At 45.5% G+C, this 22,605-nt stretch overlaps 1 protein-coding gene across 2 annotated transcripts in view; it reads right to left on the bottom strand.

Moving 5' to 3' along the window:
• auts2a (activator of transcription and developmental regulator AUTS2 a) overlaps window positions 1-22,605 on the bottom strand; it is a 1,264,571-nt gene that overhangs the window by 439,386 nt on the left and 802,580 nt on the right. The window lies entirely within an intron of this gene.

Raw genomic sequence — 22,605 nt, 5'->3', positions numbered from 1 at the left:
CCCCACAATGCCAACACGGCGAAATCGGATGCATTCCCACTGGCGGACTTTGCATATGCGAAACCTGTGGCTGCCCAGTCAGGTAGGCCCTGCCATGAGCCGCTCTGCCGAACGCCGAATCAATCATATTTACAGTACTTGCCGTGTTTCGATTTTTCACTGATATCTGCTTTACACTTCTATCCATCGTCATGCATGACTGAGTGATCATGATGGCCCTGTTCAAGTCCAACGTCTCCACTGCCAGTAGTTTACGCAGGATCACCTCCCGGTTGATGCCGATTACAAAGAAGTCCCACAGCATGTCTGCCAACACAGCCCCGAAATTACATGGTCCCGCTAGACGTCTCAGGTCGGTAACGAATTCCGCCGCATTCTGACCCTCTGAGCGAACGTGCTTATAAAAAGTCTGTATCTCGAGGTGATGATGCCTTCATCTGGCTTAAGGTGGTCCTGTACCAGTGTACACAATTCTTCATACGTCTTCTCTGTTGGATTCACAGGCAGGAGTAGATTCTTTATTAGACCATAAATTTTTGGACTGCAAACCGTGAGGAACACCACCCGGTGCCGATCTGCATCGCCGACCTCCTCCATTTTGTTGGCCATGAAGAACTGGCTCAAACGGCTCACAAAGTCTGCCCAATCTTTTCTCCTTCCACAAATCGCTCCAACAATCCAATTGTGCTCATTTTTGCATGCAAAGTTTCTTGTTGTCTCGTCGCCAAATGTTGTATATGCAATAACTGTTAGACTGAGAACTCCAAGAGGTATGACCTTGGCTCTGCTTTATTAAGGCCCAAAGTGACTCATATACAAAATGGCTGTCCTTTTATACTTGGGCTGCATACACGTGCGTGCAGCCCAATGGCCTCCAACAGTGACGCCATCTTGTGGCTATTGATCCCAAAAGTACATACATGACACGTCCATACAGTGAAGTGCTATTAAAAGGATTATACACATTCTGTATTAACCATAATCTATAGCATAGAAATCAACAGGAAGAGTATGATATTACAATTCAGGTTATTCTCCAACACTTGTGTCCTGTGTTAATGGTAAAAAGACAGTTTCCATGGGCAGACTGAGTCTCCTATGATCCCAAACTTACATCCTTATATGTGTTTTGTAGGGAATGCTGAGAAGTAACAATCAATCTCTAATTGTGGTATATCATTTACTGGAGATTACATGGGATAATCATCAATTCTTCTGTCTCTCTCATAAGGCAGAAAATTTCTCAACGTCAAGCCAACGTGTACAGCCCCAGACTAATAGTCAAATTGATTTACAGGTTAATTAAGACAAAGAATCTAAATGGTACATCAAGGATTAAATCAATACAATTTGTGAAGAATTAAATTAGAATGTTCATAAAGGGTTACAATACACATTTTACAATTTATTTCTTATTTCTGACGAACGAGTCAGGTTTGACTCTTGGAAGGCCTTCCAAGTGCAATACAGCATGCAGACAATGTGAATCTCAGTTCATCCACAGAGTTCAGATCTCATGGAAGAACTAAAAAGAACAAGAGAATTCCCTGGTACCTTTCCAGTCCAAAAGGCTTCTTCAATTGGCGCTGCCAATTATCCATAATTAAAGACACAATAGTCGGGATTATTACTTCGAATATTAATGAGCAAATGTTTACACATTGTCTGGGTTCCAAATGCCTGTTAATGCCTTGACCGTGTACAATTCAATTAGTGCCTAGGAGAAAGTCGCTGACTAATTTCCAGATCAATCAATCTGGTCTGGCTGCATGTGCAACTCTTTTCGTGACCTTCACTAAGAAATTTGGGAAGAAAAGACATCTTGCGTTTTAGCTATTTCCAAACTGTATGCAATAAAATACAGGGAGCTAACTATTTATAACACATGATTCCAACTTGTTATTTAGCTATATAAAGTAAACAGGGCTAACATTGTCAAGCGCGTACAATAATCTTCAAAGCTGAAAATTGTTGACCAAATACATTAAGTTGATCCATCCAAGACTGTACACAGTAATGCTGAGTGAGTTAAACTATGTTCAATTGGATACATTTAACATGTTGTAATTTCTAAATCAAGTTATTGGTCTATTTGTGATGATTAAGTTTACAATCATCTTATTTTTGCCAACGTAACCGAGTCTACATAAAGTGTCAGCTTGGCTCAGTGCTCGCACTCTCATATCTGAATCAAATGTCATGGATTCAAGCCCCACACCAGGACCTGATCACATAATCGAGGTTGACACATTACTGCAGCACTAAGAAAGTGTTGCATTATTGGAGCTTCCAGATGAGACGTTAAACCGATGGCTAACCTGTCTGTTCAGATGGACGTAAATGATCCAACTGCACTAATTGAGGAAGAGAAGGGAGTTCACCCAGTGTCCTGACCAACATTTATCCCTGGTGAAGCACAGAACAAGAATGGGGCGGATCAAATGCAGGAGGAAGTGAGAAGCCGCGATCTGTCAGACAGACCTCACGGGCTCCAGCAGCTGCTGAGCCTAGAAATTGGACCTTACAGAGCCTGCCTCAAAAAGCAGTTTGCTAATTCGTATCTGCAGTTGTTTGAGCGTGTGCTGCTGCAGGAGGGCGACGGCTGTGAAGAGAGTGACTGAATTTGACATCACCCAAATCTAGGTCGCTGATTGGAGTGCGGGCAGGTGCGGCAGGAGCGGCGAGGTCTGGGCGGAGGAGCGGTGAGAGATTGTAGAGGGACATGATCGGTGCCCAGGAGAGGCGTGAGTTCGGGGCCCAGAAGAGGCGTGGGCCCAGGGGCAGCACGAGCCAGCCCATACTGCGATGTGTGCGTGCGCTAGGTCCATGCAACAGAGCTGGTCTCCAGTCGTCTTGGCACTGGACCAAGACCTAGCTCTGTCAAGCCCATGTGGTGGCTGGGGTGCAATGGCCACCACATGTCAAAAAAAATCCACGCACAGGCATGTTCCACCCTTCAAGATGTAGTTCGGGATCCGGAATATTAGGTCCTTCATTGAAACACCTGTGAACTTATTCCTTTTCAGTGTGGAAGCAAGTCGTCCTCGTTTCGAGGGACTGCCTATGATGATGATATTTGAGAATGTATCCAACGTCCTCTGGGGGGTCCTGTGGAGGAATCCACAATGTGCATCCGTGAAGTGCTGCTTGACCATTTGCTCGAGCTGCAGACGACGATGGAGAATGTGCTCACTTTAGGGACTTCTGCAGTGGAGCCCCCTCTTGGCGAAGGTATAAAGCTCAGGCATACCTCGTTATAATGAATGCTCCGACTAGGGTACGAGAGATTTTGGAATCCAGTGTAGAGCAGTCTGCCTTGTTTGGATTCACCACATTGTGCAATCAGATTGGAACAACTATAATGCAAGGTTTTAACAGCCTCATGGCTGTGCAGCAGTCTGTTTCCATATTAGTCTCTGGCCACGTCCAGTGTCTAACTGTAGTGAAATGCCAGGAGATGGCACAGATGATGGTGATGATACACAAAACAAAAGAAAATTCTTTATATAGTGCCTATTACGAACCTACAATAAATGAAGCACTTTTTCAAATGCGGTTTCAAAATGTTGAAATGTGGGAAACGCGACAGACAATTTGCACACAGCAAGGTGCCACAAACAGCAATGTGGTGATGATCAGATAATCTGTTTTAGTGATGTTGGCTGATAGATAAATGTTGGCCAGAACACCAGGGAAAACTCCCCCCCTCTACTTTGAAATAGTGCCACGAGATCTTTTACGTATACCTGTAAGGGCAGACGGAGCCTCAGTTTAATGTCTCACTTCCAACAGTGCAGCATTCCCTCAGTACTGTAGTGGAATGGTCAGCCTGGAGTGGGGCTTGAAATAGTGACCTTCTGACTCAGACACGAGTGTTACCCATGGCTGACAGCTTATTCAGGACGAAGCCATATCATCCATCTGCCCCACTCCATTAACTCCAGATTTGGCAGAAAACATCCAAGTCTATACAGAAGCTGCAGCAATATCCATGGTACCTTACGTTATGGGCCATCTACTGACCCAGCACAAAGAGGCACTGGACCACCTCAATCCACAGAGGCACATGATTAGGAAGTAGAATACATACATCGTACACTCTCACAAAGGGGAGATGCACTGAACACACCTGCATCACACATTGCCAGGGTAAAGAAAGTTTTAGATTCATTGATATGCTCATGTATAAAGGTGGTAACTTGGAGTTTCTTGACCCGATTAATTCCGAATACATTGTACGCTTGGAGTGGTGTGATTATCATGTAAATTAGCTGACCTTGCATTAGAATGTGGTCAGCTCAGAATGTGTGCAGCCTCATGCCGTGCCCGATGACCAGTGGGCCTTGCACCACTGCACTGAGAATCCATTATTAGCTTGTGATGGATGGAGTGATAAATAATTCACACCCACTTAGATTGCCATTACTCTTGTTCCATTCCAATCAGTTCCTGCTCACCATTAAACTCCATCAAATTCTCGACTGGCTGTGATCTCAATAACCCTGTACCTTGGCAGTTTTAGCAAAATATATATGGGAACCGCGTTTATCAATGTTCAACACATCGCAAGCAATGCTCTCCGAGTTTACGGACTTATTTGAACTTCCCAACTTATTACACAGGTATAAATACTGGTATTGCTATATTTCTTGCACGCTATTGTGCAGCATCTTGGCTCTTGTTCACAACGAACTCCAATATTTGGTGGTAAGTAAGGCTTTTAGTTCTTAACTGATAATAGCTGTTTAGTTTGAGAACACTGCCACTTTACAAAAAGTCTTGGGACCTACATTTTTTTTTGTAGGTTCCGTGTGAAACCAATTGATGTGAGGATGTACTTGCTATCTGGCCAAACCAGCTGTTTCAAACATTAAGAGCAAACAAATATCTACTGCATGCATGTCCTGTTCACTGCTTCATCTTTTGTTTACTCAAGACGAGAATTGAAAAACAATGACATATACATTTACAGTGATAGCTTGGCTTCGTTGGTAGAACTCTTGCCTGAGTCAAAAGGTTATGGATTTAAACCACATCAAGACTTAAGCATACAATCTATGACCACACTTCAGTGCAGCACAGAAGCGCTGCATTGTCAGATGTGCCGCCTTTTGAATGAATTAAACCGAAGCTCCATTCACTGATTCCGATGGTTCAGGCGAATCTCCATGGCACTATTCAAAGATGCTCTCAGCATCCTGGCTAACATTCCTTCCTCAATCAACATCACAAAAGAAATACAAAGGCAAAATACTGCAGATGCTGGAAATCTGAAATAAGAACAGCAATTTCTGGAAATACTCAGCAGGTCAGGCAGCATCTGGAGAGAGAAAAACAGAGTTAAATGTTTCAGGTCGATAATATCTTTAGTCAGAATGATGAAAGGTCATCGAACTGAAACGTTAACTCTGTTTCTCTCGCCACAGATGCCTCTTAACCCGTTGAATATTTCCTGCTTTCATCACAAAAGAAATGATTAATTGCTCATTTATCTCAATTGCTGTTTATGGGACTTTGCCATGAATAAATTGGCTGTCACATTTGCTGACATAACAGTGACTATACTTCAAAGGTAATGAATTTATTAAGCATTGCTTTAAGATAACCTGAGGTTGGAACACAGTACTATTTAAATACAAGTCTCTTCTTCTTCCTACCTGTACAGTTCACATTGAAAAGTTTGCAGATGACACTAAACTGGGTGGCGGTGTGAGCTGTGAGGAGGATGCTAAGAGGCTGCAGGGTGACTTGGACAGGTTGGGTGAGTGGGCAAATGCATGGCAGATGCAGTATAATGTGGATAAATGTGAGGTTATCCATTTTGGAGGCAAAAACACGAAGGCAGAATATTATCGGAATGGCGGCAGACTAGGAAAAGGGGAGGTGCAACGAGACCTGGATGTCATGGTTCATAAGTCACTGAAAGTCGGCACGCAGGTACAGCAGGCGGTGAAGAAGGCAAATGGTATGTTGGCCTTCATAGCTAGGGAGTTTGAATATAGAATCAGGGAGGTCTTATTGCAGTTGTACAGGGCCTTAGTGAGGCCTCACCTGGAATTGTGTGCAGTTTTGGTCTCCTAGTCTGAGGAAGGACGTTCTTGCTATTGAGGGAGTGCAGCGAAGGTTCACCAGACTGATTCCAGGGATGGCTGGACTGTCATATGAGGAGAGACTGGATCAACTGGGCCTTTATTCACTGGAGTTTAGAAGAATGAGAGGGGATCTCATAGAAACATAGAAGATTCTGACGGGACTGGACAGGTTAGATGCGGGAAGTATGTTCCCGATGTTGGGGAAGTCCAGAACCAGGGGACATAGTCTTAGGATAAGGGGTAGGCCATTTAGGACTGAGATGAGGAGAAACTTCTTCACTCAGAGAGTTGTTAACCTGTGGAATTCCCTGCCGCAGAGAGTTGTTGATGCCAGTTCACTGGATATATTCAAGAGGGAGTTAGATATGGCTCTTACGGTTAAGGGGATCAAGGGGTATGGAGAGAAAGCAGGAAAGTGGAAAGTGGTACGAAGGAATGATCAGCCATGATCTTATTGAATGGCGGTGCAGGCTCGAAGGGCCGAATAGCCTACTCCTGCACCTATTTTTCTATGTTTCTAAAATGCTACGGGACAAGTTTAATCCTGACCTAAAGCACCCAATAATGCCCCCCCGCCCCACCCCCACGCGCTGAACTATTCTATCCAAACCTTCCTATATAAATGTACAGTTACTGTCCTTATTCTCTCTGTTCAATTCCAACATAAAAACTACATTTGAATGAATGGGTGAGATGTCAGCATTTACGATACACAAAACACCACTGAGAGTATTAGTTGCTCTGGGGGGGGGGGGGGGGGGGAAAGCTTTGGGCTAGATTTACTGTTTTCGAAAACGGTAGTTTTACACCAAAATTACCGTTTTTGCTGCACTACCATTGTTAGGCCTAACTTTCGACCTTTACGTCTTGGTAAAGTTGGCATTGCATGAGGATTTGCGGCGCAAACTGCGAGTTTTGGCAACTTTAGTCCAGGGCCGATAGCACTGGGAGAGAGGCCTTGGGGGGGGGGAATTGCAAAAAACATTCAAAAAACCCTTACCTGCTAAATCGCTGAAAAATAATTTTAAAATAAAAACTTTAACTTACCTTTTTGCAGGTCTTCATACTTACCGCTGCTGGCAGGGCTGCACAGACACGTTTGACTCCGTCGGTGTTCTGGGCGCGGCATACGGGTCCGGAGAGAGCCGAAAGTATGACGCAAGCGCAATCTGTGTCACTGCACGTCAGCGCACCTCTCCCCGGCGGTACATGGAAGCGCCGCAGCAGAGAGATCACCGAGGATCCCGCGACCGGGTTTTCGCAGGTCAAATCGCAGTGAAAACACAGTTGCAAAATCAGTGAAAATCCACCATATATAACATTCAGCAAAAAGTGATCAAATATGAAAATGAGGCGCTGACAGGTTGATTATCACTTTACCTAAAGCTAAGGAGGAAACGACCGAGTCTCATTCAGTGCAAGAAATGTCACGAGCGTGGAAGCGGTAGAAGCCGCAAAGACATTTGGAATTTTGCTATTGGAATCCATAATGGAAACTGACAAGAGGAAACATGGCTGCATCCTAATCAATTTTAATCTTATAGTGTTGGTTTTAACGACCAGACATGGACGCACAATCACACCTGCAAAAGCATCAATAAGCAGATAAACTCCAACATTAGTGAAGCTGTATCCATGACTGATGTGATGAATGCCCAATCACCAATGTTTAACAGAATCAATCCATTTCTCAGTTACTGTAGACCCACAGCAACATTGTCTTATTTAACACTAATTGACATTACTTTGGTAACAGTGATTAGAGGGGCATGGAAAATCCTATTGTCACAGAAGAGGGTTGAAACAGATCATTAGGGCTTGCACTAAACAGCTGGGCCCGCTATCCACAGATCTGCAAACAAAGATTTTCTGTCTGGACATGAGCCCAACCAGAAATGAGGTGCTGCAGGAACGGCATCCTTCGATCTTTAGTGCGCTGACTCCCTTTGCCTATTTCTGGAGTCAACGTCATTTATATAATGGAGGCAAGCTTCCAGCACGAAAAATGCTCGTCGTTGGGAGCTTGCCTTTGGAAGATTGGAAGTCAGGTACTGCTGCAGGATTTAATGGCCTGTAGCAACTTAGAGGCAGACATCTTACAAAGGGTACCAAAAGAAGTGGCTGATGAAATTGATCACTTTCTTACTATTATCTTTGGATGACCATTAGGAATGACAACAATCTTTAAAAAGGGATATAGGGATAACCCTGGGAACTAACCTGTTGTGGATGAAGTATTCAAAGGCATTGTGAAAGAGAAGAAAATGAAACACCTAGCTTGATATGGCACGGTAAAAGGGTGCCTTGTTTCCCTGTAAATTTGCGGTGCGCAAAACCACCGGCCTGTGAGTACTCATTCACAAATTGGCACTTAAGTATATTTTCTGCCGCAGGTCGCTAAATGATATCATGTCAGTATTGGGATCTTTCATGTCCCCCATCATTTCCATATGCTTGCTGAGAAAATAATTGTAATTCACATGGTTGTAAAGTACTTTGAGACATTGTGCAGACGTGAAAGGTTCGATATAAATGCAAGATCTTTCTTTAAAATAAGGCTGATACAGAGGAATGCAAGGTTAATACAAAATCCTTACAGGGCTTGACAGGGTAGATGCAGGGAGGATGCTTCCGCTGACTGGGGAGTCTAGAACCAGGGGTTACAGCCTCAGAATAAGGGGTCAGCCATTTAGGACTTAGATGAGGAGAAACTTCTTTCCTCAGAGGGTGGTGAATCTTTGGAATTCTCTATCCCAGAGGGCAGTGGAGTGTCAGTTGTTGAGCATATTCAAGAGAGATTTTTGGATATTAAGGGAATCAAGGGATATGGGGACAGTGCAGGAAAGTGGAGTTGAGGTAGAAGATCAGCCATGATCTCACTGAATGGCGGAGCAGGCTCAAGGGGCCGAATGGCCTACTCCTGTTTCTAATTCTTATGTTCTTATGTTCACGCTGGGACAGAGGAGGGGGAAGTGAAATTATGTTCAAAGAAATGCAAATAAACTGGTACTGACTTTCTAATCGCAGCAGAGTGAACAAAGCAGTGAGACTTTGTTACAGTATTGCTCTGTATATGCCACACATCACTATAGCATTGGTCGCTTTGAGAGAAATATTGTTAAAGACACTAAATATTCTACAATCCTAAGTTGTAACATCTCACCATAGTGAAAGAAGACAAGCTTTCAGCACAGAGGTTTAGACATCAGGCATCATGTAATGCTCTTGGTGTCTTGTGTGAATCTGGAACCGCCAAAAAACAGCATGGGGCAATTTGTCCTTTCAGCTTCGGGATCTGAGTTCAAACCAAAGTGAGACAGACGAGATGAAAGGCTGCTCTCTCCAAGAGAGATAGATGTAAAAGGTCCGATGTGAAACAAGCCTTCAACGTCTCAGTCTGGTTCCTAAGAGACATGAGACTGTAGGTTGGAATTCTTTCACGAGTCCTAAAATTAAAAATTGCCACCTGCTTTTTAAGATGAAGGAAAACCGCAAGAAAATGACCAGCCATTAAGTGGCTCAAAAGGAACCATTTTAGTTAAATCAATCCTCTCTGCACACTGGAATGTTGTCACGTTTATTTAAAATGGTACCAAAGCTCCCTATAAATGCTAAGTGTTCCCCTGGCATCGAGTGGTCCAAGGGGACTTTGCTTCTGGGGATGAACAAAATGCTTCAGCTTTCCCTGCGAGGGAACATCAGTGGCAGGTCGGGGCCATAAAAGAAGCGGCGAACAGCGGCCACGGGCAGTGTGGAGACAAGGTACAGCGCGAGCTGGTGCAGGAGGGCGATGGCAGCGAAGTGTGATGTCATCAAGATCCAGGTCGGTGATTGGAGCGTGGGCAGATACAGCAGGAGCGGCGAGAGACTGTGGAGAGATGTGACTGGGGCCCAGGGGAGGCGTGAGTTCGGGCCCAGGGGCAGCACGGACCAGCCCACACCGCGATATGTGTGCGCACTAGGTCCGTGCAGCAGAGCAGGTCTCCAGTTGTCTTGGGTAATCCTTGCCACTGGATCAAGACCTAGCTCTGTCAAGCCCGTGTGGTGGCTGGTGTGCAATGGCCACCCCACATTAAAAAAAATGCCGCACAGGCATCTTCCACCCTTCGAGATGTAGTTCGGGTCCTTCATTGAAACACCTATGAACTCGTCCTTTTTTTGGCATGGAAGCAAGTCATCCTCGTTTTGAGGGACCGCCTATGATGAAAGAAGAATCCATTGGAATCAATTTAAAAACTAAGTTAACATCCACAGAAAAGTCCAACGCAATAAACAGCTGCGCTAATAGTAGCCATGGTTTTTCCCCCCACTTTCCCACATTTTAGGTCAGAAAAAACAACTTAATTTTAAACAGAAATTTGAACAGGAGAAATACACAAGTCTTTTAAAATAATCATCCTCAGCAACACTGAATACATGCAAAAAAGGCAGTGTTTTTACCCTGCAAGCCCACTCAAGAGATTTGTTGCGGTAGAAGAACCATTTAACACAGACTTGCAGTATTCTGTATTCTCCCATCCTGTTCTCAATGCAAGCATGCAAAACCATGTCCCAGCCAGCACGATCAATTATTCAGATGCCATTACAGTGTGTATGTCAGCAGTCTCCCAATGTTTTAAAAACGTAACTACAAGCCAATTAAAATGTAAACTGAGAAAGACGGATGGGGCTGGGTCATGGTGGTGTGAACCCGAGCAGCATTATTTCTCATAACAATACATACTGCAACTTCCAGTCTCTCTTATTTGACAGCTACTTTCATCAGTGTAGCTTTTCTACATTTGCAACTTCTGTTAGGGCAAGCAGCAGATTATTCCCCCGAGCCCTGAATTTCTGCACGCAGTCACTACAGTACAAGAGAACAGTAGCTATTTCTGTTTATTGGCAAAACAGCAGTTGCAGTTCTCATTCAACCTCTTGTCGGTGGTAGGACTTTCTATTGTTACCAAAGGTCACTGGAAATTGGAACATCTGTAGCTGAGAAAGAATCACAGTATCACCATATACTTAGAACTCTGATTATCGATGAGAAATGTTAATGGATAGAAATTAAAATCATTTGAGAAATGTGCTTGCCATTAACCAACAAACTGTAAATATATCCATCTGATTTAGAATTCACATCCCAGTCCAAACAAGATCAATGGCACTCTTGCATTAACAGGGCAGTAAAATAAGCTTTCATTCTTTACTCGCTGGTCTGTCGACATATGTATTAGTTCACGTAATCTTCATTCAGCTAAACATTTGCACATTACCACGCACAACACTGACTATGCATTTAACCTGGAAGCAGCACAATTTTAATGGTAGTTTAATGGCTGAATATCTGAGCAGTCGATGGAATATTCAGCTGCTGAAATGATCTGTTGACATAGTCTGACTGGACAGTGCCTGTTGAGCACCACTGAGGCACTAAGGTTTGATTAGACTGCCAAGCCTCCAGGCACTGAAGCCTCCAGGAATTAAAGATGAATCTTCTGGACAATGTTGCGAGCAATTCAGGAGAAACATCATAGGGGCAGTAAAAGAAAGTGTTTTTTTCTCCATTTTTTTCATTTATTAATTATTTAAAAAAATTATGGAGGTGGGCGGGGAAATGGCTATTTGACTAGAAGGTGGTTGGAGGTGAGAGGTCATGTGATGAATCCTCAAGGAACATGTCCATCCAGAGTTGGCAACTCCAGGTTTAAAAAAAAAATTAATTCACAATTTATTGCCCATCCCTAATTGCCATCAAGAAGGTGGTGTTGCCACCTTCTTGAATACAACTGAAAAGCTTTCAGAGGGCAGTTAAGAGTCAACCACATTGTTGTGGGTGTGGAGTTACATATAGGCCAGACTGGGTAAGGACAGCAGATATCGTTCTCTAAAGGACATTAAGCAAACCAGCTGGGTTTTTATGACAATCCGGTAGTTACACGGTCACCATTACTGATACTAGATTTTTTTTCCAGATTTATTGGATTGAATTTAAATTCCACAGCTGCCGTGGTGAGATTTGAGCCTTAGTTTCAGTCTATAGTGAGACGGTACAATGTGTGTCAGTGTCACTCTATAGTGAGACTGTACATAGAAACATAGAAAATAGGTGCAGGAGTAGGTAATTTGGCCCTTCGAGTACAATGTGTGTCAGTGTCACGCTATAGTGAGACGGTACAATGTGTGTCAGTGTCACGCTATAGTGAGACGGTACAATGTGTGTCAGTGTCACGCTATAGTGAGACGGTACAATGTGTGTCAGTGTCACGCTATAGTGAGACGGTACAATGTGTGTCAGTGTCACTCTATAGTGAGACTGTACATAGAAACATAGAAAATAGGTGCAGGAGTAGGTAATTTGGCCCTTCGAGTACAATGTGTGTCAGTGTCACGCTATAGTGAGACGGTACAATGTGTGTCAGTGTCACGCTATAGTGAGACGGTACAATGTGTGTCAGTGTCACGCTATAGTGAGACGGTACAATGTGTGTCAGTGTCACGCTATAGTGAGACGGTACAATGTGTGTCAGTGTCACTCTATAGTGAGACGGTACAATGTGTGTCAGTGTCACGCTATAGTGAGACGGTACAATGTGTGTCAGTGCCAGTCGACAGTGAGACTTTTTATAAAAGAGCTGGAGCGGTGGGCCCTGGAACATCGTGCCCTCCCCCCCGCCGACCTGCAAGAGAACACCTCCGCAGGTCGGGCTATAAAAGAGCATACCACTGCAACTTCCAGTTTGAGCTGCTCCAAGTGTGCGCCTATTTCGAGGTGGGCGACTGGGCGACGTCATCAGTACCCAGCTCGCTGTTTGGAGCGTGGGCAGGAGCATCGGCAGGGCCCAGGTACAGCAGTGGAGCGAGAAGGTCGTGGCGGAGTTGCGGCGAGTGATCTAGGCGGAGGAGCGATGAGGGATTGTGGCTGAGATTCGGCGGGTAATCGTGGCGGAGGTTCGGCGAATGCTTGGTGTGGAGGGAGATCGTGGCGGAGGTGCGGTGAGTGTTTTGTGGCAGAGGAGCGGTGAGAGATCATGGCGGAGTTGCGGCAAGTGAGGCTACAGGGCCCAGAAGAGCTGAGGGCCCAGGGGCAGCACGGCCCAGCCCACACTGCGATATGTGTGCGCACTAGGTCCGTGCAGCAGAGCAGGTCTTCAGTCATCCTGGTTAACTCTTGCCACTGGATAAAGGCCTAGCTTTGTCAAGCCCATGTGGTGGCTGATGTGCAACGGTCACCACAGGTTAAAAAAATTCTACGCACAGGCATCTTCCACCCCTTCGATTGGAGTTCGCGACTGAAACATTGGGTCCTTCATTGAAACATCTGTGAACTCGTCCTCTTTGGTGTGGAAGCAAGTCATCCTCGTTCGAGGGACCGCCCATGATAATGAGCCTTAGCAGCTTGATACTGCGCTCAATGGATTCTCAGTGAAATTTCTCAAACCCCATTCACATTCGGAACGAATCCCAACGTGTGCTTTGATGAGGAAAAAATGGAATGCAAATTCTAACACAACGTTGTATTAGCCTGACGCTGCAGGCGGCCAACTGAGTGAGATACTGATAGAGTGAGTTTTTGCTCAGAAGGTAGAGGAGCACGTTTGGCCTAAACACTACTTTGGAGCTGAAACAAAATGGATCCGAATCGGCAGGAGCAGGCAGGCATCTGAGAATGCTGAATTTAAGGATCAGTCTAATACTTTGCTATCCCCTCCGCACACATAAGAACATAAGAAATAGGCCATTTGGCCCCTAGAGCCTGCTCTGCCATTCAATAAGATCATGGCTGATCTGATCATGGACTCAGCTCCACTTCCCTGCCCGCTCGCCATAACCCTTTACTCCTTTATTGCTCAAAAATCTGTCTATCTCCACCTTAAATATATTCAATGACCCAGCCTCCACAGCTCTCTGGGGCAGAGAATTCTATAGATCTACAACCCTATGAGAGAAGAAATTTCTCATCTCAGTTTTAAATGGGCGGTCTCTTATTCTAAGACTATGTCCCCGAGTTTTAGTTTTCCCTATGAGTGGAATTATCCTCTCTGCATCCACCTTGTCGAGCCCCCTCATTATCATAAGTTTCAATAAGGTCACCTTGTCAAGCCCCCTCATAATCTTATACGTTTCGATAAGATCACCTCTCATTCTTCTGAACGCCAATGTATATAGGCCCAACCTACTCAACCTATCTTCATAAGTCAACCTCCTCATCTCCAGAATTAACCTAGTGAACCTTCTCTGAACAGCCTCCAATGCAAGTATATCCTTCCTTGCGGATTCACCAGAATAATACCAGGGCTTAAATTATGAGAACAGATTGCATGCAGTTGGTTTGTATTCCTGAGTTTAGAAGGTTGCGGGGTGATCTAATGAAGGGCTTTAAAGTGATAACAGGATTCGATTAAGTGGATATAGTGAATCTATTTCCTCTAGTGGGGGAATTAGAACAAGAGGGCATAATGTTAAAATCAGAGCGAGGCCATTTAGGAGTGAACTCAGGAACTGCTTTTTCACACAAAGGGCAATGGAGATCTGAATCCTGCTCCCCAAAAAGCTGTGGGGGCTAAAAGCAAGACTCATATTACTCAGAGATTGAGCAATCTTAAACATTCACTCCCTCCACCACCAGCGCATCGTGGCTGCAGTGTGTACCATCTACAAGATGCACTGCAGCAACTCGCCAAGGCTTATTCAGAAGCACCTCCCAAACCCACGACCTCTACCACCTAGAAGGGCAAGGGCAACAGGCGCATGGGAACACCACCTCTTCCAAATTCCACTCCAAGTCACACACCATCCTGAGTGGGAATATATTTTCATTCCTTCGTCGTCACTGGGTAAAAATCCTGAAACTCCCTCCCTAACAGCACTGTGGGAATACTACATGGACTGCAGCGGTTCAAGGCGGCGGCTCACCACCATCTTCTCAAGGGCAATTAGGGATGGGCAATAAATGTTGGTCTTGCCAGCAACGGCCACATCCCATGAATGATTAAACAAAAATCTGGTCAACAGGTGCCCACAAAAGCTCAAAATGCTTTCGGAAAAGTTTTCAGTTCCTATTTGTTTACAATAACTGAAATTTCTAATGTCCAAGCACAAAAACATAAGAACTTAAGAAATAGTAGAAGGAATGGGCCATTTGGCCCCTCGAGCCTGCTCCACCTTTCAATAAAATCATGGCTGATCTGATTTTGGCCTCAACTCCACTTTCCTGCCCGTTCTCCATAACCCTCAACTCCCCACGTAGTTCAAAAATCTGTCGATCTCCACCTTAAATATATTCAATGACCCAGCCTCTACAGCTCTCTGAGATAAGAATTCCAAAGGTTCACGACCTTCAGAGAAGAAATTCATCCTCATCACAGTCTTAAATGGGCAACCCTTTATTCTGAAACTATGCCCCCGAGTCCTAGATTATCCACGAGGGGAACCATCCTCTCTGCATCTACCCTGAGAAGTACTTAATTTCCTAGGATGCATCAGCCCCAGTCAGCTGTAATGCTCGAATATATACATTTTTTTAACACCTAGTACTTTCTGCCCCAACGCTTTTTTTCAAGCAATTTTGAAAAGCAAGAGGACAAGTTTCAAGTTTTAGTGAAATAAAATTTATTTAAGTAATAGAGAGCTGATGTGTGGGCGAAATAGAGAGAGGGAAAAAAGTGACAGTATTCTGATGACACACCAGTTTTAGCTTTTGATTAGTGTTCTGTAAACTTTTAAAAGTGTCTTAATCTGAAGGTGGGGGAAACACTGAGAGAGAGAAAGAGACACACTAGGGTCAGAAACGGATGAGAGACTGGAGGCAGTGGGAAAGAATGAGAAAGAGTCATTTACGTCACGAAATGTTAGTTCAATTTCCAAAAAATTACCAGTCAAACTTTGAACCCAACTAATTATCTCACTTGTATTTTGTCCCGTTCACCCATCACCTCTGTGCTCGTTGACCTGCATTGTCTCACAATCATAAGATTTATCTGATCTGGAAGGAGGAGAGCATGCCAGGGGATCTCAGAGACACCGTAATCATGACCATCCTCAAGCAAGGCGACAAGTCCGATTGCGGTAATTTACAGAGTTTTCCTCCTGTCGCAAGAATCCTCCTCAATCGCCTTCTCCCTGTGGCTGAAGAACACCTCCCAGAGTCGCAATGCGGATTCCGCCCACTAAGGGGCACAATGGACATGATCTTCACCACGCGGCAAACCCAAGAGAAATGCAGGGAACAGCACCAACCCCTGTACGTGGCCTTCTTTGACCTTACAAAGGCCTTTGACACTGAGGGATTATGGAGCGTCCTCCTCAAATTTGGCTGCCCTCAAAAGTTTGTCACCATCCTTCACCTGCTTCACGATGACATGGGAGCCGTGATCCTGACCAACAGATCCACCACAGACTCAATTCACGTTCGGACCAGGGTCAAGCAAGGCTGTGCCATCGCACCAACGCTCTTCTCGGTCTTTCTTGCTGCAATGCTCCATCTCATCCTCGGTAAGCTCCCCGCTGGAGTGGAGCTAATCTACAGAACAAACGGGAAACTATTCAACCTTTGCTGCCTCCAGGCCAGTTCCAAGGTCGTCCCATCCTCTGTCATTGAATTACAGTAAGCAGACGACGCTTGCGTCTGCGCACACTCAGAGGCCGAAGTTCAAGCCATCGTCAACACCTTCACTGAAGCGTACAAGACCATGGGCCTTACACTAAACATCCGTAAGACAAAGGTCCTCTACCAACCTGCCCGGCCACATTGCACTGCCCCCTGATTATCAAAATCCACGACGAGGCCTTGGACAACGTGGACCATTTTCCATACCTCGGGAGCCTACTGTCAACAAGACGTCGACGGCCGAGGTCCATCACTGCTTTCAGTGTGTCAATGCAGCCTTCGGTCACCTGAGGAAGAGAGTGTTTGAAGACCAAACTCATGGTCTACAGAGCAGTAGTGATTCCCGCCTTCCTATATGGTTCAGAGACATTGACTATGTACAGCAGGCACCTCAAAACACTAGAGAAGTACCACCAATGCTGCCAGTACAAGATCCTGCAAATCCATTGGCAGAATAGGCGCACCAAAGTCAGTGTTCTCGCTCAGGCCAACATCCCCAGCATCGAAACATTGACCACACTCGATCAGCTCTACTCGGAGCTTCGACATGGCAAGCAAGCCCCAGGTAGGCAGAGGAAACGTTTCAAGGACGCTCTCAAAGCCTTCTTGAAAAAGTGCAACAACCCACCGATACCTGGAAATCCCTGGCACAAGACCACCCAAAGTGGATGAAAAGCATCCGGGAAGGCGCCGAACACCTCGAGCCTCTTTGCCGGGAGCAAGCTGAAGCCAAGCGTAGACAGCAGAAGGAGCGCGCAGCAACCCAAGCAACCCACCAATCCGTCCCTTCAACCACCGTCTGCCCCACCTGTGACAGAGACTGTAGGTTCCGCATTGGACTAATCAGTCACGTGAGAATTCAGCTTTAGTGTGGAAGCAAGTCATCCTCGACTCCGAGGGACTGCCTAAGAGAGTGAAGTGCATTGGCTCACAGTTAAGCAAAGCCTCGATTTCAAAATTCTCATCCTTGTTTTCAAATCCCTCCATGGCCTCACTCCTCCCTATCTCAGTCATTTCCTCCAGCCCCACAATTCCCTGAGATATCTGCACTCCTCTAATTCTGCCCTCTTGAGCATCCCTAATTAAAATCGCTCAACCATTGGTGGCTGTATCTTCAGCTGCCTGGGCCCTAAGCTCTGGAACTCCCTGCCTAAATCGCTCCGCCTCTCTACCTCTCTTTCTTCGTTCAAGATGCTCCTTAAAACCTACCTCTTTTGGTCAACTGCCGTAATTTCTCATGTAGCTCGGTGTCAACATTTTTGTCTTATAACGCTCCTGTGAAGCGCCTTAGTACGCTTTACTACGTTAAAGGCGCTATATAAATACAAGTTGTTGTTGTTGTTGACAGAAAAGCTGAATGTTAATACCGTATACCTCCAAGAGGTTCTAGTTTCTATCACGAAGGGAAAAGGGAGAAAGAGAAGAAATACTGAACGAACGACACAAATAGACAGCGAGGCAGACTTTTCCCTTTATTCCAATTTAATTTCTTAGAAAAGTTAAATTTTGAAAGTAATAAAACCTCCGAGGGAAATAAATAGGAAGGGAGGTAGGAGGAAAACTCGTTAAGGATGAGGGTACAACTACCCTTCTGGGGAATGAGTGGGAGTGGTAAAGAGTAGATGGAGTATTATGAGCGAGGTGTGTCATCATGGAGCAATGGAAAGGGACGAGACAAGGATTGCATGGGTACTTCAATGGGGAAGACCTAGTGAGAATGAAAGGAGTGAGGGGTATGTAGGAAAGGGAACAGGTAGTGGGTTGGTGATGGTAAAGGGACCTTGATGGGGACAATTGGGCAGAGGGAAGCAGAGGTGGTTGGAGGGTGGGAATGGGAAGGCAGCCACTTCGGGCTACATTTCCCAGCAACCCCCCACCCCAAATGCAGCCTCCAGTTACTTGTGGCTCCTTTCCCTACCACACCTCACATCGTACTACCCACCACCTCCCACCTAAAGGGAAAGAAGAAAAGACAGTGAGAAGAAAAAAGGAAGAAAGAAGCAGCAGAAAAGAGAAAGAGACACAGAAGTGGCAGACAGAGAATCAGCAACACAAAGACTTCAGAGACAGGTTAGAGGGTGCCCATATGCCCCGATTTACTGTGTACAAAACTACACAGGATATACTGATTTAGAAATTCTGCCACTTCTTGATGCTCAGACATCACCTTCCAACAGCCAGTGGTAAATGGACTACCATCCCTCTGCAACCTTCCCTTGCTCCCGATGTACCCAACGAAGTTTGTGATTGCCCGTTATATTTTCCACTGGATTTCTCACCTGTTCCACTTTGTCTCCCTCATCAGTTTCTACACCTTCCGCCGCTTGATATTATATTGCTCCCTATCCCGTTCCTTTTTGATTTTTGAACATTACGGGAATCAAGGGATATGGAGACAGTGCAGGAAGGTGGAGTTAAGGTAGAAGATCAATCATGATCTTTTTGAATGGCGGAGCAGGCTCGAGGGGCCGAATGGTCTACTCCTGCTTCTAATTCTTATGTTCTGATCCGTGCATCTCAGGATTATAGACATTCGTCCTTTCTGCCTAATGCCGTGCACGGCCTGCCTTTTCACCCATGTGGATGTCATTCTCCTGTTTGGTGCTCGGCTTGTTTCTGGGATAAACCATGCATAAAACCTTCCTTAAAACACTCCTGCTTTCTCTTTGAATAGTTCCCATTATAATCCTTTTTGTGCATAATTTCATTTCCTCAGGGCCTGTTCTCTTGAAGTTCAATGTTTTAAATAGTTTTTTATTATCTGTTCTGTCCTCATTTCAATCTTAAACTTAACAACTTTATGATCACTGACCTACAAATCTTCTCTTATTTCAATATGGCTTATTACAAGTCAGGATGCAAATCCAACATTGTCTTTCCCCTTGTGGGTTCACTAACCTGCTGTTTAAGGAAAGATTCTTAAAATATTTCAATAAACTCCCTGATGCCCACTGTGAGTCAGGATGATTGAACTCCCCCTTGATTACAATCGAGGTCTTGGCACCAATATTTTTAGTAACCTCCTCCAGGAGTACCTCATCTCTATTTTATTGAGTGATGGCTTGTAACATGTTCCAACCACTAACATTTCTGCTATCTTCCAGATCCACCCAGGGACTCCGTGCAAATTCCGAGTTAATTCCTCTCAGCAATGTATGAACCTTCCCCTGATAAACAGTGCTGCTCACCCAACTCCACTCCCTTTCTTTTCTTCTCGTTTCTTGTGAAGCACAAATGGTCCTTTGGATGTGTTGCCTGTCCGTCTCTTCCATTAACTAGGTTTCAGTAACTCTTATGATATCTATTAGCTCCCTATTTACCAACACTTCGAATTCATCCATTTTATTTCTTATGCTCCTGGCATTTATCTTAGATCATTCCTTACTCTAGTCACATGACATTTTCATTTTCATAGTAATTGCTCCATACTGTTACCCCCTCACCTCTATTTCCCGAGTTTTACTCCTTTCCAATTGCTTTATTTATCCCATCAGCCAAGACGTATATGTCTCGTCAGTTTTGGTAAAGTGGTCCCAACGGCCAAGAATTTGAAACCTTCCCTCCGATACAATGTGTTGAGCATGTATTGACTTCTCCGCTAGGTCCAGTATATGGCATGGAGAGTAATCTTGAGAAAAGAAAGACTTGCATTTATATAGGGCCTTTCACAACCACCGGACATCCCAAAGTGCTTCACAGCCAATGAACTACTTTTGGAATGTAGTCACTGTTGTAATGTAGGAAATGTGGCAGCCAATCTGCGCACAGCAAGCTCCCACAAACAGCGATGTGATAATGACCAGATAATCTGCTTTTTGTTATGTTGATTGATTGAGGGATAAATATTGGCCAGGACACTGGGGATAATTCCCCAGCTCTTCGAAAGGGTGCCATGGGATCTTTTACATCCACTTGGGAGAGCAGTCGGGGCCTCGATTTAACGTCTCATCCAAAATACGAAAGGATACTATCCTGAAAGTCCTTTTCTTCAATCTGTTCCCTAGTTCCTGAAGTTCCCTTTGAATCATACCCATCTATGTTGCTAGTTCCCATGTAAACCATTACCTCTTGATTCTCCCCTTCCCACTACATGATCTTATACCTCAGGGCCTTCTGACTGCAGTTGCATTTGGGTTTTGCAGCCGAGCGTGTGGAGGCGTTCAGGAGCCCGAGCGCCGTCATCAGGACCTGTGTTCCTGGGCCGAAAGGATCCCGCACTGGCCCGCTTCTATCCCGGGCCGAAGGGACCCCCGCACCGGCCTGCGGTTCCTGTTTGGGGCTTGCAGCCGACACCGGGACATCATCAAGACTGGTGTGCCTTGATGACTCTGAGATGCTGAATGCCCACAGCACTTGGTCTGCCCTCCAGGCCTCTATAACCAGTGCCTGTGAAGAGACACTTGATCACTCAACGAGAAAACACCAGGACTGGTTTGATGAAAATGATCAGTAGATCCAAGAACTAATTGATCGCAAGCGCAGAGCATTTCTGAGCCTCAAGCAACAACTCAACTCGGGAGCAGCAAAGCAACGTTACAGACGGCTCAAGGCTGAGGTCCAACAAAAAATCTGGGACCTAAAGAACAGGTGGTGGATGGAGAAAGCACAGGAGATACAACAACTGGCCGACAGCCACGATATGCGAGGATTCTTCATTTCAGTCAAGTCTACCTACAGTCAAACTCCCAAGGCCCCACCCCACTCCTGGTCAAGAACGGGGAAACACTCATCGAGGACACTAAGGCTGTCAGGGCCCGCTGGAAGGGGCACTTTGAAGATCTCTTCAATTGAAACTCTGCCTTTGACTTATGTTTTCTCAATTCCATCCCGCAGCATGTGACCTGCCACCACCTCAGTGAAACCCCAACATTGTACGAGGTAGGCAAAGCCATAAAACAGTTCAAGAATAACAAGGCTACGGGTGCGGATGGAATTCCTGCTGAGGCGGAGAGGCGCTGTTGGCGCGGATACATGAACTCATCTCTCTCATCTGGAGGGAGGAGAGCATGTTGGGAGATCTCAGAGATGCAGTGATCATGACCATCTTTAAAAAAGGGGACAAGTCCGACTGTGGCAACTACAGAGAAATTTCCCTGCTATCAGCCACTGGGAAAGTTGTCGCTAGAGTTCTCCTCAACCTGTGGCCGAGGAGCTCCTCCCGGAATCAGTGCGGATTTCGTCCCCTACGGGGCACAGCAGACATAATCTTTGCAGCGCGACAGCTGCAAGAAAAAGGCAGGGAGTAGCGCCAGCCCTTATACATGGCCTTCTTTGATCTTACAAAGGACTTTGACACTGTCAACCATGAGGGTGTATCGAGCGTCCTCCTCCATTTCAGATGCCCCCAAAAGTTTGTCAACATCCTTCGCCTGCTTCACGATGACATACAGGCCGTGATCCTTACCAACGGATCCATTACAGACCCAATCCACGTCCGGACCGGGGTCAAACAGGACTGCACCATCGCTCCAACCCTCTTCTCAATCTTCCTCACTGCCATGCTTCACCTCACAGTCAACACTCCCCGCTGGAGTGGAACTAAACTACAGAACCGGTGGGAAGCTGTTTAACCTACGCCGCCTCCAGGCCAGGTCCAAGATCACCCCAACCTCTGTTGTTGAGCTACAGTACACGGACGACGCCTGCGTCTGCACACATTCTGAGGCTGAACTCCAGGATATAGTCGATGTATTCACCGAGGCATATGAAAGCATGGGCCTTACGCTTAATATCCGTAAGACAAAGGTCCTCCACCAGCTTGTCCTCGTCGCACAGCACTGCCCCCCAGTCATCAAGATTCACGGCACGGCCCTCGACAACGTGGACCATTTCCCATACCTCGGGAGCCTCTTATCAACAAAAGCGGAGATTCAACATCGCCTCCACTGCAGCCTTTGGCCGCCTGAGGAAAAGTGTGTTCGA

The sequence above is a fragment of the Pristiophorus japonicus genome, chromosome 16 (assembly GCF_044704955.1).
Source record: "Pristiophorus japonicus isolate sPriJap1 chromosome 16, sPriJap1.hap1, whole genome shotgun sequence".
Lineage (NCBI taxonomy): Eukaryota > Metazoa > Chordata > Chondrichthyes > Pristiophoridae > Pristiophorus > Pristiophorus japonicus.
Note: the sequence above shows the minus strand (reverse complement) of the source record. Positions and strands in the feature narration are given on the sequence as shown.